Below are 17,892 nucleotides of genomic sequence, written 5' to 3'. Positions count from 1 at the left end.
GTCAGCAGAGCTGCTGTAGAGCCAGAGAAACCAGGCTAGTAGAGCTGCTTTAGAGCAAGAGAACCAGGTCAGTATAGCTGCTTTAGAGGGAGAGAACCAGGTCAGCAGAGCTGCTCTAGAGCCAAGGGACCAGGTCAGCAGAGCTGCTGTAGAGCCAGAGAAACCAGGTCAGGAGAGCTGCTTTGGAGGGAGAGAACTAAGTCAGCAGAGCTGCTTTAGAGCCATAGAACCTGGTCAGCAGAGCTGCTTTAGAGGCAGAGAACCAGGTCAGCAGAGCTGCTCTAGAGCCTAAGAACCAGGTCAGCAGAGCTGCTCTAGAGCCAGAGAACCAGGTCAGCAGAGCTGCTCTAGAGCCTAAGAACCAGGTCAGCAGAGCTGCTCTAGAGCCAGAGAACCAGGTCAGCAGAGCTGCTCTACAGCGTAAAAACCAGGTCAGCAGAGCTGCTCTAGAGCCAGAGAACCAGGTCAGCAGAGTTGCTCTAGAGCCAGAGAACCAGGTCAGCAGAGCTGCTGTAGAGCCAGAGAAACCAGGCCAGTAGAGCTGCTTTAGAGCAAGAGAACCAGGTCAGTAGAGCTGCTTTAGAGGGAGAGAACCAGGTCAGCAGAGCTGCTCTAGAGGGATAGAACCAGGTCAGCAGAGCTGCTCTAGAGCCAGAGAACCTTGTCAGTAGAGCTGCTTTAGAGCCATAGAACCGGGTCAGCAAAACTGCTTTAGAGCCAGAGAAACCAGGTCAGCAGAGCTGCTGTAGAGCCAGCGAAACCAGGCCAGTAGAGCTGCTTTAGAGCAAGAGAACCAGGTCAGCGGTGCTGCTTTAGAGGGAGAGAACCAGGTCAGCAGAGCTGCTTTGGAGCCAATGGACTAGGTCAGCAGAGCTGCTCTAGAGCCAGAGAACCAGGTCAGCAGAACTGCTCTAGAGCCATTGAGCCAGGTCAGCAGAGCTGCTTTAGAGCAAGAGAACCAGGTCAGCAGAGCTGTTGTAGAGCCAGAGAAACCAGGTCAGCAGAGCTGCTTTAGAGGGAGAGAACCAGGTCAGCAGAGCTGCTTTAGAGCGAGAGAACCAGGTCAGCAGAGCTGCTCCAGAGCCAGAGAACGAAGTCAGCAGAGCTACTTTAGAGCCATAGAACCTGGTCAGCAGAGCTGCTTTAGAGCCAGAAAACCAGGTCAGCAGAGCTGCTCTACAGCATAAGAACCAGGACATCAGAGCTGCTCTAGAACCAGAGAACCAGGTCAGCAGACCTACTGTAGAGCCAGAGAAACCAGGTCAGCAGAGCTTCTTTTGAGGGAGAGAACCAGTTCAGTAGAGCTGCTCTAGAGCCAGAGAACCAGGTCAGCAGAGCTGCTGAAGAGCCAGAGAAACCAGGCTAGTAGAGCTGCTTTAGAGCAAGAGAACCAGGTCAGTGGAGCTGCTTTAGAGGGAGAGAACCAGGTCAGCAGAGCTGCTCTAGAGGGAGAGAACCAGGTCAGCAGAGCTGCTCTAGAGCCAAGGGACCAGGTGAGCAGAGCTGCTGTAGAGCCAGAGAAACCAGGTCAGCAGAGCTGCTTTGGAGGGAGAGAACTACGTCAGCAGAGCTGCTTTAGAGCCATAGAACCTGGTCAGCAGAGCTGCTTTAGAGGCAGAGAACCAGGTCAGCTGAGCTGCTCTAGAGCCTAAGAACCAGGTCAACAGAGCTGCTCTAGAGCCAGAGAACCAGGTCAGCAGAGCTGCTCTAGAGCCTAAGAACCAGGTCAGCAGAGCTGCTCTAGAGCCAGAGAAACAGGTCAGCAGAGCTGCTGTAGAGCCAGAGAAACCAAGTCAGTAGAGCTGCTTTAGAGGGAGAGAACCAGGTCAGCAGAGCTGCTCTAGAGGGAGAGAACCAGGTCAGCAGAGCAGCTCTAGAGCCAGAGAACCATGTCAGCAGAACTGCTTAAGAGCCATAGAACTGGGTCAGTAGAGCTGCTTTAGAGCCTGAGAACCAGGTCAGCAGAGCTGTTGTAGAGCCAGAGAGCCAGATCAGCAGAGCTGCTCTGTAGCCTAAGAACTAGGTCAGCAGAGCTGCTCTAGAGTCAGAGAGCCAGGTCAGCAGACCTGCTGTAGAGCCAGAGAAACCAGGTCAGCAGAGCTGCTTTAGAGGGAGAGAACCAGGTCAGCAGAGCTGCTTTAGAGCCAGAGAACCAGGTCAGCAGAGTTGCTCTAGAGCCAGAGAACCAGGTCAGCAGAGCTGCTGTAGAGCCAGAGAAACCAGACCAGTAGAGCTGCTTTAGAGAAAGAGAACCAGGTCAGCAGAGCTGCTTCAGAGGGAGAGAACCAGGTCAGCAGAGCTGCTCTGGAGCCAAGGGACTAGTTCAGCAGAGCTGCTCTAGAGCCAGAGAACCAGGTCAGCAGAACTGCTTTAGAACCATAGCACCGGGTCAGCAGAGCTGCTTTAGAGCCAGAGCACCACGTCAGCAGAGCTGTTGTAGAGCCAGAGAACCAGGTCAGCAGAGCTGCTCTAGAGCCAGAGAACCTTGTCAGCAGAGCTGCTTTAGAGCCATATAACCGGGTCAGCAGAACTGCTTTAGAGCCAGAGAAACCAGGTCAGCAGAGCTGCTTTAGAGGGGGAGAGCCAGGCCAGCAGAGCTGCTTTAGAGGGAGAGAACCAGGGCAGCAGAGTTGCTCTAGAGCCAGAGAACCAGGTCAGCAGAGCTGCTGTAGAGCCAGAGAAACCAGGCCAGTAGAGCTGCTTTAGAGCAAGAGAACCAGGTCAGCAGAGCTGCTTTAGAGGGAGAGACCCAGGTCTGCAGAGCTGCTGTAGAGCCAGAGAAACCAGGTCAGCAGAGCTGCTCTAGAGGCCGATAACCAGGTCAGCAGAGCTGCTGTAGAGCCGGAGAAACCAGGTCAGCAGAACAGCTTTAGAGGCAGAGAACCAGGTCAGCAGAGCTGCTCTAGAGCCAGAGAACCAGGTCAGCACAGCTGCTTTAGAGCAACCGAAACAGGTCAGCAGAGCTGCTCTAGAGGCAGAGAACCAGGTCAGCAGAACTGCTTTAGAGCCAGAGAACCAAGTCAGCAGAGCTCTTTAGAGGGAGAGAACCAGGTCAGCAGAGCTGCTCTAGAGACAGAGAACCAAGTCAGCTGAGCTGCTTTAGAGCCAGAGAACCAGATCAGCAGAGCTGCTCTGGAGCCTAAGAACCAGGTCAGCAGAGCTGCTCTAGAGCCAGAGAGCCAGGTCAGCAGAGCTGCTGTAGATCCAGAGAAACCAGGTCAGCAGAGCTGCTGTAGAGCCAGAAAAACCAGGCCAGTAGAGCTGCTTTTGAGCAAGAGAACCAGGTCAGCGGTGCTGCTTTATATGGAGAGAACCAGGTCAGCAGAGCTGCTTTGGAGCCAATGGACTAGGTCAGCAGAGCTGCTCTAGAGCCAGAGAACCAGGTCAGCAGAACTGCTTTAGAGCCATAGAACCAGGTCAGCAGAGCTGCTTTAGAGCAAGAGAACCAGGTCAGCAGAGCTGTTGTAGAGCCAGAGAAACCAGGTCAGCAGAGCTGCTTTAGAGGGAGAGAACCAGGTCAGCAGAGCTGCTTTAGAGCGAGAGAACCAGGTCAGCAGAGCTGCTCCAGAGCCAGAGAACGAAGTCAGCAGAGCTACTTTAGAGCCATAGAACCTGGTCAGCATAGCTGCTTTAGAGCCAGAAATCCAGGTCAGCAGAGCTGCTCTACAGCGTAAGAACCAGGTCAGCAGAGCTGCTCTAGAGCCAGAGAACCAAGTCAGCAGAGCTGCTGTAGAGCCAGGGAAACCAGGCTAGCAGAGCTGCTTTAGAGCAAGAGAACCAGGTCAGTAGAGCTGCTTTAGAGGGAGAGAACCAAGCCAGCAGAGCTGCTCTAGAGGGAGAGAACCAGGTCAGCAGAGCTGCTTTAGAGGGAGAGAACTAAGTCAGCAGAGCTGCTTTAGAGCCTAAGAAACAGGTCAGCAGAGCTGCTCTAGAGCCAGAGAAACAGGTCAGCAGAGCTGCTGTAGAGCCAGAGAAACCTAGTCAGTAGAGCTGCTCTAGAGCCTAAGAACCAGGTCAGCAGAGCTGCTCTAGAGCCAGAGAACCAGGTCAGCAGAGCTGCTCTAGAGCCTAAGAACCAGGTCAGCAGAGCTGCTCTAGAGCCAGAGAAACAGGTCAGCAGAGCTGCTGTAGAGCCAGAGAAACCAAGTCAGTAGAGCTGCTTTAGAGGGAGAGAACCAGGTCAGCAGACCTGCTTTAGAGCCAGAGAACGAGGTCAGCAGAGCTGCTCTAGAGCCAGAGAACGAAGTCAGCATAGCTACTTTAGAGCCATAGAACCTGGTCAGCAGAGCTGCTCTACAGCATAAAAACCAGGTCAGCAGAGCTGCTCTAGAGCCAGAGAACCAGGTCAGCAGAGTTGCTCTAGAGCCAGAGAACCAGGTCAGCAGAGCTGCTGTAGAGCCAGAGAAACCAGGCCAGTAGAGCTGCTTTAGAGCAAGAGAACCAGGTCAGTAGAGCTGCTTTAGAGGGAGAGAACCAGGTCAGCAGAGCTGCTCTAGAGGGAGAGAACCAGGTCAGCAGAGCTGCTCTAGAGCCACAGAACCATGTCAGCAGAACTGCTTAAGAGCCATAGAACTGGATCAGTAGAGCTGCTTTGGAGCCTGAGAACGAGGTCAGCAGAGCTGCTGTAGAGCCAGAGAAACCAGACCAGTAGAGCTGCTTTAGAGAAAGAGAACCAGGTCAGCAGAGCTGCTTCAGAGGGAGAGAACCAGGTCAGCAGAGTTGCTCTAGAGCCAGAGAACCAGGTCAGCAGAGCTGCTGTAGAGCCAGAGAAACCAGACCAGTAGAGCTGCTTTAGAGAAAGAGAACCAGGTCAGCAGAGCTGCTTCAGAGGGAGAGAACCAGGTCAGCAGAGCTGCTCTGGAGCCAAGGGAGTAGTTCAGCAGAGCTGCTCTAGAGCCAGAGAACCAGGTCAGCAGAACTGCTTTAGAGCGATAGCACTGGGTCAGCAGAGCTGCTTTAGAGCCAGAGAACCAGGTCAGCAGAGCTGTTGTAGAGCCAGAGAACCAGGTCAGCAGAGCTGCTCTAGAGCCAGAGAACCTTGTCAGCAGAGCTGCTTTAAAGCCATAAAACCGGGTCAGCAGAACTGCTTTAGAGCCAGAGAAACCAGGTCAGCAGAGCTGCTTTAAAGGGAGAGAACCAGGGCAGCAGAGTTGCTCTAGAGCCAGAGAACCAAGTCAGCAGAGCTGCTGTAGAGCCAGAGAAACCAGGCCAGTAGAGCTGCTTTAGAGCAAGAGAACCAGGTCAGCAGAGCTGCTTTAGAGGGAGAGAACATGTTCTGCAGAGCTGCTGTAGAGCCAGAGAAACCAGGTCAGCAGAGCTGCTCTAGAGGCCGATAACCAGGTCAGCAGAGCTGCTGTAGAGCCGGAGAAACCAGGTCAGCAGAACAGCTTTAGCGGCAGAGATCCAGGTCAGCAGAGCTGCTCTAGAGCCAGAGAACCAGGTCAGCACAGCTGCTTTAGAGCCACCGAACCAGGTCAGCAGAGCTGCTCTAGAGGCAGAGAACCAGGTCAGCAGAACTGCTTTAGAGCCAGAGAACCAAGTCAGCAGAGCTCTTTAGAGGGAAAGAACCAGGTCAGCAGAGCTGCTCTAGAGCCAGAGAACCAAGTCAGCTGAGCTGCTTTAGAGCCAGAGAACCAGATCAGCAGAGCTGCTCTGGAGCCTAAGAACCAGGTCAGCAGAGCTGCTCTAGAGCCAGAGAACCAGGTCAGCAGAGCTGCTTGATGAATACAGGCCCCAGCTTGGCCCGCAAAGCACAAGGGTTCGCTCTCCTGTAACGGAATCTATAAGGAGGTTGGCACGGAAATTGCAAAGTACAAAGACAACGTTTATTAACCCTTAAGGGTGGTCCTACAATCCACACAACACTCTTCAGTATTGCATGGAGTAGCACACAGAACATTCGTACACAGTCCCCTTTTATACACAACAGAGGGGCTCATAAGTGGGTGGATACAACATGAGGCCGAAGAACATTACCATTTATGGTCATTCTCGATACTGAATCAATACATGGGCGGAGCCAACACACTCCTTGAGCCCGCGAAAGGACATGGTCAAGCAAGGCTAATTATAACAGATGTGGTCAAGTCTGGGCATGCGCCAGATGGACAAGAGAGAGCTATTTATAAACTGTTACTAGGCAGATTACAAGAGCAACTAACACAGAGGTCGGACTCTCCTCGTGGTGAACACGTGGCAGCATGTCAATACAAAATGGAGTCCAAACTTCGGTCAACATAACGGAGAAAACATGATCTAAAGGGAAAGCATTAATGTTTTCAGTAAATGCTTAATCACATTCTGCCTTAATTTACAACAGACGACCCTTTCAGCATTTACTGAAGACATCCGGTTTCCAAGAATAATCATCATATATGTCAATTATCATCATTCCCTTAACCTCTTTAGCTAGACCCTTCTGGCGAGCAACATTGGCAATAGCTTTCTTATCTGGAATGCAGAATGAAATGCATACGGAACAGCACAATGGACCACATTGAATACACATACAGAAAAGGAACAGAACTGCTATAATAATGCAGAGACCAGTTAAGACCTTCCATCCCCAGGCAGTAACCAACGCCCAAAACCATCCAGAAAAGGACCAAGTGCCGTTTTCTGTGTGGATTTCAGCTGCTATTTTATGCAGCTTGTTAATGGCGTTATAAACGGATGGCGTATGATCAGGGATGAACACACAGCAGCTACTTCCAATAATTTTACAGGCTCCTCCTCGATCAGCTAGCATTACATCTAATACCATACGATTCTGCAACGCAAAAATCCTAGTTATTTGTAACTCTTCCGTAAGATTCCCAAGAGCAGCGGCAGTCTGATTGGTCACAGCTTCTACCACTCTTGTTAATCTTCGGATCTTCCTACTATTCAAAGCGGCTCCAACAAAGAAAAACAGTCCTAAGTTAAAATCAATATACTGTTGCAAGCTGGTATCGGTCTGATCCACATCATCAATTGATAGAGTACGTTTGTATCTATTTACAGTCACATTATTCAAAAGTTTCAAATCCTTATGATATGACGCGGGTGCTAGGAATACAGGAGGTAATAGAAATGATACATAGCATACCCCAGACCACCCAGCCGGCAAACGGTAATAACCTTTATTTCCACATACAAAATAGGTATTATGGGACGCTAGGAAGGTACTGTTGTTCAACCCGTCAATGTTCAATACAGTTATACAATCACTGACACCAACAGGGATAAAACCCACACTCTGGACACACAAGTCCGCTTGAGCTTGTGCTACTTGGATTACAAATTTGTCCTTCCCCACAGTGTCTCTGGTGTTCGTGAAGATATAGGGAATGGATTCATTGTCCGGTCGGTACTCTTCCCATTCCCAAATTGTCCCATTCGCTTGTGGATACCCATTCTTGTCCTGATGGCATTCTTTATTAAGTCTGAAAAGCAATCGTCCCACTGTCGGTTTCCGAGTGGCAAAAAGCAAAGTGTACCATGCTCTACAAGAGCCATTATGAGAGAAAGGAAGTGGTATGAATGGCGTACCTCCTTTCTTCTGATGGGCCGGCATCATCCCACATATCCAACAGTTCGTAGCGTTCGTAGCAACGTGGGTATGATGCAGCATCTGGATGAAAGTGTTGTTCAAGTAAGATTGTCGATGCTTCAACTCTTGATACGGTAATGTATAAAAGTAGTGCTCCTCAGGCACCGGAGTTGTCAACACAAGTGTTTTCCGAGCAGGAGTTACCTCCTCCACAAACCATGTGGTTATCCCAACAATAGCTACTGTTAGCATGAACCCCAACGCACAAAGGATTTTCTTCTTCTCCATGTCAAAAGAAACAATACCCTGATATCTTCCTGAAACTAAAAAGTCTGTCAGAACTCTTCCCCTTGGGCAGCGGTTGATTTCTTCACCAGCGGGCCAAGACGGGTGTCGCTACACTAATGCAGGGCTGATCCCCCCCCCTTGCCTCATCGGCTCTCCGTTTCACTAACCCAAGGGCCGTTCTGACAGTATGTCCCGGTACTGGAAACCTTACTTCCTTGGTCGAAGATGATATCGCCTTCCTCCAGAAGTCGTGTGGTCCGGAAAGAGCTCCTCAGTGTCTCGTGGCTCAGCAGCACGGCCTGTCTCTGCTGCTAGGATTTCTCGTTGATCGGTCAGCACGGCAGACTCCACCAATCCGGGCGGTACCTTTCGACAGTGCAAGGAATGGATCCAATTCTTTCGGTTCGAGACTCGCACAGCCGTCCTCGTTGCAAGGAGGACTTGTTCAGGTCCTACCCATCTCGGCTCCAAACTGTTCGTTCTGTCGAAGACCTTCACCATAACATGATCTCCAGGCCGGAGACCATGTCCTTCGCCGGTAGACCGATCAGGGAGCGCCTCTCGGACCTGTTGATGAATAGAAACCAAGTTATCCGTTAACTGTGCCAGATAATCGCTCATCATTACACAAGGTACATCATACACAGCCTTAGGCCTTGGTGGACCCCAAATGTTCATTGGGCGTCCGAATACTATTTCGTATGGCGTAAGGCCGGTTCGAGAGTGTGGCACTGACCTAATTGACAATAACGCCAGTGGCAGGGCGTCTGGCCAAGTCAAAGACGTTGAAGCTTGGATTTTGGCGATCTTAAGCTTCAGTGTACCATTATACTTCTCGACTAGTCCGGCAGACTGAGGGTGGAACACGGCATGAAACTTCTGAGTGATGCCTAGGCCCTTCAAGACATACTTTATAACATCCGCTACAAAGTGAGGGCCATTATCACTCCACAGAAGTCTACAGACGCCGTATCGAGGGAAAAACTCTTTTAGCAGTAGCTTCGCCGTGGTCATTGCAGTATTGTCTTTCGTAGGGTACGCCTCAACCCATTTGCTGAAAGCGCAAACCACTACTAGAACATACTTCAAATTGTTACAGCGCTCAAGCTGGATGTAATCCATCTGCAGAACCTCGAAGGGTGCAGTAGGTGTCGCAAATCCTCCTGCTGGAGTTCGAGTGCCTTTCCCTGGGTTATACTTCAGACAAATCATACAGGTCTGCACCACCCTCTTTGCCGTGCTAGCAATCTCTGGATGCTCCCAGACTTGGGTAAGCAATTTCACAATTGCGGAAGCTCCAACATGTGCTAGCCCATGTGCCATCTGAACCATAGGTTGTACGAAAGCCGTGGGTAACTTCCATCTATCCATCTGTTTATTTCTCCAACAACCCTCATCATCCAACTCTCCCTCGCTAGCCCATTTCTCCCGCTCTTTATCAGAAGCGGTCCTTTGCATTTCGCGCACTTCCTCCTTCGCATCACGCCATCTTTCCACCTGTGACTTTACTACATACATGGCAGTAGCACCGGGCTGCATCGCAGTCTCCCGTGCTACTCGATCCGCTAACGCATTCCCTTCTCCAACTTTATCAACCACTTTCCTATGGGCGCTACACTTAACGATAGCAATTTTCTTTGGGTATGTCAATGCAGTTAAAAGATTATGAACTAACTCTCCATGCATTATCTGTACTCCATGTGACGTTAAAAACCCTCTCTCCTTCCAGAGTAGGCCGAAGTCGTGCGCTACTCCGAAGGCATAGCGGCTATCTGTGTAAACATTCACACACAATCCTGTACTGAGCTCACATGCTCGTGTTAAGGCTATCAGTTCCGCTGCTTGAGCTGATTTCTGTGGTATGCGTGCTGTCTCCACTATCGTGTGTAATGTGGTAATTGCATACGCTGCTGAAGTCGTACCATCTGGTAGCTTCAGGCATGATCCGTCTACCCACAACTCTCCATCTACATCTGAAAAGGGCGTATCCTGGAGATCAATACGACCCTTTGTTTGTTCCTCAGTCACAAGAATACAATCATGCGCTTTCTGCGCCTCAGGCTGGGTCTCGGGGTATGGCAACAATGTGGCCGGGTTTAATGTCACGCACCTTTTCAACGTAATATGAGGAGCCAAAAGCGTCAGCTCATATCCCGTTAAACGGGCACTGGTCAAATGCTGCGTCTTTGTTTGATTAAGCAGGGCATCCACAGCATGGGGGACTAACACCAACAATTTATGGGACAACACAATTCCTTCACTTTGGCGTATTGACACAGCTGTCGCCGCTACCGAGCGAAAACACCCTGGTAATGCTCGGGCGACAGGATCAAGCACAGCCGAAAAATATGCACAAGGGCGCTGCTTATCGCCGTGCATCTGCACTAAAACTGACAATGCACATCCATCTTTCTCATGCACATACAACGAAAAGGGTTTTGCATAATCAGGGGTCCCTAACACTGGTGCTGAACAAAGGGCCTGTCGCAGTTGCTGAAAAGCAGCATCACACTCATCTGACCAAGGGATTGGGATAGGCGTGTCTTTTGTCAAAAGAGCTAGTAATGGCTTAGCTATGTGTGAAAACCCCAATATCCACTGTCTACCAAAAGAAACAAGGCCCAAAAATGCACGCACATCCTTCTGCGTGGATGGTCTCGGTGTGTCCAAAATTACTTGGATACGATCTGGTGTGAGTGCACGCCCCTCCTTAGACAAAAGGTGACCTAAATAAGTCACCTTTGGTCTACAGAATTGCAATTTCTTCCGAGATACCTTATGATTGTGGGAGGCTAAAAAGGAAAGTAAGGCTAGCGTGCTTTTCTCGCACAACTCCAGGGTGTCAGCCGCCAACAGGATGTCATCGACATATTGAATGAGGGCGACCCCCTCGAGTAAGGCAAAGGAGTCCAACTGTCGTTTCAAAGCCTGACTATAAATACTAGGGCTTTCTGTATAGCCTTGGGGAATTCTACAAAAACGATAAGATCTATTGTTTAATGTGAACCCAAAAAGAAATCGGCTATCAGGGTGAATGGGAATGGAAAAGAAGGCATTCTTCAAATCAATCACTGAAAACATGGTCGCCGTAGGCGGGACCAAGGTAAGCAACGTCGTGATATCGGAAACCACCGGGTACTGAGGTATCACGATCTTGTTTACCTCCCTCAAATCAATTATGAACCGATAGACCTTTGCATCCGTGTCCTTTTTCAGAATAGGGAGAATCGGACTGTTACAGATATTATAGGGAACTTCTTCCACTACCCCTACTGCGATCAAGTCTTGCACAATCTGTATGAGAGCTTCCTCGCCCTCCTGGGAAATACGATACTGCGGGAGGCGTGGTAGCACCGCCCCCTCCTGGACACTAATGTGGACCGGAGGAATCACCATTTGTCCCACATCTGTGTCCGAAGTCGCCCATAAAGCTCGGGGGAGGGTAGCCAACAACGCATCCTCTGATATCGTACACATCCGCCCAGACCGGGGGTAGTTGTCATTTAATATCACCCTCACACCCTCAGGGGAGCAGCGGATTGTAGCCCTAAAATACTTTAACATATCAAGGCCCATAATGTTATCCGGTGTATACGGAGCAAGCAGAAACGGACAGGGCGCAGAAAAAGAATCAACCTTAAATGTAAGGGGCTGTGAAAGAGGGCTTCGGGAGAGTGTACCGTCAAACCCTACCGATGTAACCACTGAGCCGGATGGGGGAGCCCCCGGAACCAAGTACCTAGACAATGCACTACGTGTCGCTCCTGTATCTACTAGGAACTGATCAGTAGAACCTAAAACTTCAGCCGATACATAAGGACCCGTCTGATCGACCGGCACCTCAACTGATTCAGACCCCCATCCAACGCATTCCTATGCATGCTGCGAATCGTGATATCCCGATCGATCGATGTCCGATACATGATACTGGTGCTGGCGATCGAAAACATTTGAGCTATCTCGGTGCTGCCCAGCAGTATCGAAACGGGCATTGTCATTAGAATTCTCTCTAAAGTTCGAGGAACCCCCTCTACCTCTCGGGCCACCCGGAGTATGCCCCTGACGTGAAGCACGTAACACTGGGCAATCCCTGGCCCAATGGCCCAATTGCTTGCAATATGCACACTGGTTCCTATTCAAATCAGATCGGCCCGGAGGGGGACCATAAGATCCGCCCCGTCCTCTATTATTACCCCGTCGGGGCGGGCCATATACTTGTGCTAACATCACCTTAGTCTTGAGGTCTTTCGATTTCTTCTCTTCCTGGCCCTTCGCCTCGTGCTCCTGACGCTCATAATACTGAGCGATAGTCAGAAGGGCCGTCGGCGTCGCGGAGGACCAGGAACTCTCGCTCGCTTTTAACCGGGCTGCAACTGCCGGTAGCAGATTAGCCACATATTTGTCCGCGAAAAGGTGGCGGCCCGTGTCGTCAGTAAGCGACTGGCCACTAAAATCATGAAACGTCTCCTCAAAGCGCGTAAAGAAGTCCGCAACTGACTCGTCAACTTTCTGTTTACATGCAGCTAACATATTCCAGTCAATCTTTTTAGGGGGGATAATCGTCTTCAACTTAGCCACAATAGCCGCAGGGAGATCTAAAATATTCTGGGGTGGTTTCTGTGCGGGCTTCCGTTCCCTATCCTCATCCTCAAGGTCAGACCACCGGGCCTTAAAGGCAACTATATCATCTACCCTGCGGACAGACCTCCACGTGTCCGGTGGTAGAATAAGGCCAAAGAACAGGTCTATATCCGCCAAAGTCATAATGCAAGAATTCAAGGCCCCCTCAACTTCTTCATAGAAGGCCGCTGGATTCTTGCGGGGGTCAGGCAATGCATTCTTTAACGCCATAACATCGGCCCTATGCCATGGAGTGTAAACCCAATTATATACAAAATATCCCCTTGCATCGGCGGAGTTAATATCCGAGCTAGTCCCTGCTCCCTTAGGAGGAACATACAAAGGCGCCGCCTCTCGCATTGGTTTAGCATGCACTATGTCATCCTTATCTGACTGGGAGGTAGATGGGTAGCCCCCTGTTGCAGACGAATCCGACTGCTTCTCCTCCTCCGTTTGTTGGCGTGCTTTCTCTCTAAGGGCCAGCACCTCGTCCCGCAAAGCGAACAGCCGCCGAGCCGCCTCAGGAGCCTTAGGGGGAGAAAAAACACCATTACGTAATGCTCCGGCATCCGAAGACACTTCGTCAGGCTCAAGGACACTAGAATATTTTCGGAAAGCAGCAATTACTTCATCTGCGAAATGAGACAGAAAATACACCCTCTCTCTATCTTGCCACGACCCCCAAGTATGGAACAACTCCTCCTTAGACATCTTGCCCTTAAGTGCACGGAGGGAAAGTTTCCGAAGCTCAGCCATATGCTCGGCCGATAACATGGACCGTGTGTCGACCTTACCCGGAGCCGGGCCAGAATCTTGCGGCCGCGGAGCAGATGCGCCAACATAAGGGGGCGGAGAGCGATCTAGTAAATAAAAATCATCATCAGGATTATTAAGGACAGGATAAAGTGGCTGGCGAACAACATATTGACCCGAGACCTGTAGCCTACGCTCTTTCTCTTGTCTGTCCGTGTGCTCTTTGTCCTCCCGACGCTTCGCTTCCTGCGCTCGCACATGGTCATTCTTCCGTTGCTCTTTATCAAACAGCGCTTTCTCACGTTTCTCTCGCTCACGCACTTCCTTCACCCATAATCGCACACACTCAAACATATCCTGACGAGCACGTCGCTTACACATACACTGTTCCACATACTCAATCTTACGTATATCAAACGATCCATACAAAGGCCATCGCAACTCAGGATCCTTCCTCGTGTATTTCCTCCATAGCGTGCTGTACATTATGGAAGAAAGACCATGCTTCACATACATATCCCTACTAGGAGTCCCCTCTGGGGGAGCTGGAGCAGATTCCTCGAGGTTCAACCGGTTACCAAAACAGCAGCACCACTTACGGAGTGCGCTAAAAGCAGGCATGCTAGGAATAATGCAAAATATGCAATATTATAAAGAAAATGGCACTTAATCGTTGCGCCGTTCAAAGTTTACACAGCTCCTGGAGAAATTTCTCCACATTACCTGCCTATATGTGTTGCAACGCATATATTTTCACAAAGACAAATTCAAAATATGACTAGTCACCATCAATCAAACTCAAATAGCCAGACCAGGCTTCAAAACTCGGAGCAAGTACCGTACAACGGTTCTTACCAATCAAGAGTCCAGGTTCCAACTGCCAAGCTCCACAATCGCCCAAACGGCTCTCACGGCAGGACCGACAGAAGAGGTCTCAGTCGATGACCGGCGCCACCCAGACGGTCAGCTCGGAAGGGAAGGAAGAAAAACCTCGGGATGCCAGGGCTAAGACGCCGCTGGCAGCGATCACGTCCCCGGCCAAACTCCTCACCTTCGTCGCGACCAGTCCTTCGAGCATCCGAGTCGCCGATGAGCCCCACGTGACGGGCGCCAATTGATGAATACAGGCCCCAGCTTGGCCCGCAAAGCACAAGGGTTCGCTCTCCTGTAACGGAATCTATAAGGAGGTTGGCACGGAAACTGCAAAGTACAAAGACAACGTTTATTAACCCTTAAGGGTGGTCCTACAATCCACACAACACTCTTCAGTATTGCATGGAGTAGCACACAGAACATTCGTACACAGTCCCCTTTTATACACAACAGAGGGGCTCATAAGTGGGTGGATACAACATGAGGCCGAAGAACATTACCATTTATGGTCATTCTCGATACTGAATCAATACATGGGCGGAGCCAACACACTCCTTGAGCCCGCGAAAGGACATGGTCAAGCAAGGCTAATTATAACAGATGTGGTCAAGTCTGGGCATGCGCCAGATGGACAAGAGAGAGCTATTTATAAACTGTTACTAGGCAGATTACAAGAGCAACTAACACAGAGGTCGGACTCTCCTCGTGGTGAACACGTGGCAGCATGTCAATACAAAATGGAGTCCAAACTTCGGTCAACATAACGGAGAAAACATGATCTAAAGGGAAAGCATTAATGTTTTCAGTAAATGCTTAATCACATTCTGCCTTAATTTACAACATGCTGTAGAGCCAGAGAAATCAGGTCAGCAGAGCTGCTGTAGAGCCAGAGAAACCAGGCCAGTAGAGCTGCTTTAGAGCAAGAGAACCAGGTCAGCGGTGCTGCTTTAGAGGGAGAGAACCAGGTCAGCAGAGCTGCTTTGGAGCAAATGGACTAGGTCAGCAGAGCTGTTGTAGAGCCAGAAAAACCAGGTCAGCAGAGCTGCTTTAGAGGGAGAGAACCAGGTCAGCAGAGCTGCTTTAGAGAGAGAGAACCAGGTCAGCAGAGCTGCTCCAGAGCCAGAGAACGAAGTCAGCAGAGCTACTTTAGAGCCATAGAACCTGGTCAGCGGAGCTGCTCTAGAACCAGAGAACCAGGTCAGCAGACCTACTGTAGAGCCAGAGAAACCAGGTCAGCAGAGCTTCTTTTGAGGGAGAGAACCAGTTCAGTAGAGCTGCTCTAGAGCCAGAGAACCAGGTCAGCAGAGCTGCTGAAGAGCCAGAGAAACCAGGTTAGTAGAGCTGCTTTAGAGCAAGAGAACCAGGTCAGTGGAGCTGCTTTAGAGGGAGAGAACCAGGTCAGCAGAGCAGCTCTAGAGGGAGAGAACCCGGTCAGCAGAGCTGCTCTAGAGCCAAGGGACCAGGTCAGCAGAGCTGCTGTAGAGCCAGAGAAACCATGTCAGCAGAGCTGCTTTGGAGGGAGAGAACTACGTCAGCAGAGCTGCTTTAGAGCCATAGAACCTGGTCAGCAGAGCTGCTTTAGAGGCAGAGAACCAGGTCAGCTGAGCTGCTCTAGAGCCTAAGAACCAGGTCAGCAGAGCTGCTCTAGAGCCAGAGAACCAGGTCAGCAGAGCTGCTCTAGAGCCTAAGAAACAGGTCAGCAGAGCTGCTCTAGAGCCAGAGAAACAGGTCAGCAGAGCTGCTGTAGAGCCAGAGAAACCATGTCAGTAGAGGTGCTTTAGAGGGAGAGAACCAGGTCAGCAGAGCTGCTCTAGAGGGAGAGAACCAGGTCAGCAGAGCTGCTCTAGAGCCAGAGAACCATTTCAGCAGAACTGTTTAAGAGCCATAGAACTGGGTCAGTAGAGCTGCTTTAGAGCCTGAGAACCAGGTCAGCAGAGCTGTTGTAGAGCCAGAGAGCCAGATCAGCAGAGCTGCTCTGTAGCCTAAGAACTAGGTCAGCAGAGCTGCTCTAGAGCCAGAGAGCCAGGTCAGCAGACCTGCTGTAGAGCCAGAGAAACCAGGTCAGCAGAGCTGCTTTAGAGGAAGAGAACCAGGACAGCAGAGCTGCTTTAGAGCCAGAGAACCAGGTCAGCAGAGTTGCTCTAGAGCCAGAGAACCAGGTCAGCAGAGCTGCTGTAGAGCCAGAGAAACCAGACCAGTAGAGCTGCTTTAGAGAAAGAGAACCAGGTCAGCAGAGCTGCTTCAGAGGGAGAGAACCAGGTCAGCAGAGCTGCTCTGGAGCCAAGGGACTAGTTCAGCAGAGCTGCTCTAGAGCGAGAGAACCAGGTCAGCAGAACTGCTTTAGAGCCATAGCACCGGGTCAGCAGAGCTGCTTTAGAGCCAGAGCACCAGGTCAGCAGAGCTGTTGTAGAGCCAGAGAACCAGGTCAGCAGAGCTGCTCTAGAGCCAGAGAACCTTGTCAGCAGAGCTGCTTTAGAGCCATAGAACCGGGTCAGCAGAACTGCTTTAGAGCCAGAGAAACCAGGTCAGCAGAGCTGCTTTAGAGGGCGAGAGCCAGGCCAGCAGAGCTGCTTTAGAGGGAGAGAACCAGGGCAGCAGAGTTGCTCTAGAGCCAGAGAACCAGGTCAGCAGATCTGCTGTAGAGCCAGAGAAACCAGGCCAGTAGAGCTGCTTTAGAGCAAGAGAACCAGGTCAGCAGAGCTGCTTTAGAGGGAGAGAACCAGGTCTGCAGAGCTGCTGTAGAGCCAGAGAAACCAGGTCAGCAGAGCTGCTCTAGAGGCCGATAACCAGGTCAGCAGAGCTGCTGTAGAGCCGGAGAAACCAGGTCAGCAGAACAGCTTTAGAGGCAGAGAACCAGGTCAGCAGAGCTGCTCTAGAGCCAGAGAACCAGGTCAGCACAGCTGCTTTAGAGCCACCGAACCAGGTCAGCAGAGCTGCTCTAGAGGCAGAGAACCAGGTCAGCAGAACTGCTTTAGAGCCAGAGAACCAAGTCAGCAGAGCTCTTTAGAGGGAGAGAACCAGGTCAGCAGAGCTGCTCTAGAGCCAGAGAACCAAGTCAGCTGAGCTGCCTTAGAGCCAGAGAACCAGATAAGCAGAGCTGCTCAGGAGCCTAAGAACCAGGTCAGCAGAGCTGCTCTAGAGCCAGAGAACCAGGTCAGCAGAGCTGCTGTAGAGCCAGAGAAACCAGGTCAGCAGAGCTGCTGTAGAGCCAGAGAAACCAGGCCAGTAGAGCTGCTTTAGAGCAAGAGAACCAGGTCAGCGGTGCTGCTTTAGAGGGAGAGAACCAGGTCAGCAGAGCTGCTTTGGAGCCAATGGACTAGGTCAGCAGAGCTGCTCTAGAGCCAGAGAACCAGGTCAGCAGAACTGCTTTAGAGCCATAGAACCAGGTCAGCAGAGCTGCTTTAGAGCAAGAGAACCAGGTCAGCAGAGCTGTTGTAGAGCCAGAGAAACCAGGTCAGCAGAGCTGCTTTAGAGGGAGAGAACCAGGTCAGCAGAGCTGCTTTAGAGCCAGAGAACCAGGTCAGCAGAGCTGCTCCAGAGCCAGAGAACGAAGTCAGCAGAGCTACTTTAGAGCCATAGAACCTGGTCAGCAGAGCTGCTTTAGAGCCAGAAAACCAGGTCATCAGAGCTGCTCTACATCGTAAGAACCAGGTCAGCAGAGCTGCTCTAGAGCCAGAGAACCAGGTCAGCAGACCTACTGTAGAGCCAGAGAAACCAGGTCAGAGGAGCTTCTTTTGAGGGAGAGAACCAGTTCAGCAGAGCTGCTCTAGAGCCAGAGAACCAGGTCAGCAGAGCTGCTGTAGAGCCAGAGAAACCAGGCTAGTAGA

Source organism: Triturus cristatus, chromosome 1_1 (assembly GCF_964204655.1).
Source record: "Triturus cristatus chromosome 1_1, aTriCri1.1, whole genome shotgun sequence".
NCBI classification, from domain to species: domain Eukaryota; kingdom Metazoa; phylum Chordata; class Amphibia; order Caudata; family Salamandridae; genus Triturus; species Triturus cristatus.
The sequence above is the reverse complement of the archived record's forward strand: the minus strand, read 5'-3'. Positions refer to the sequence as shown.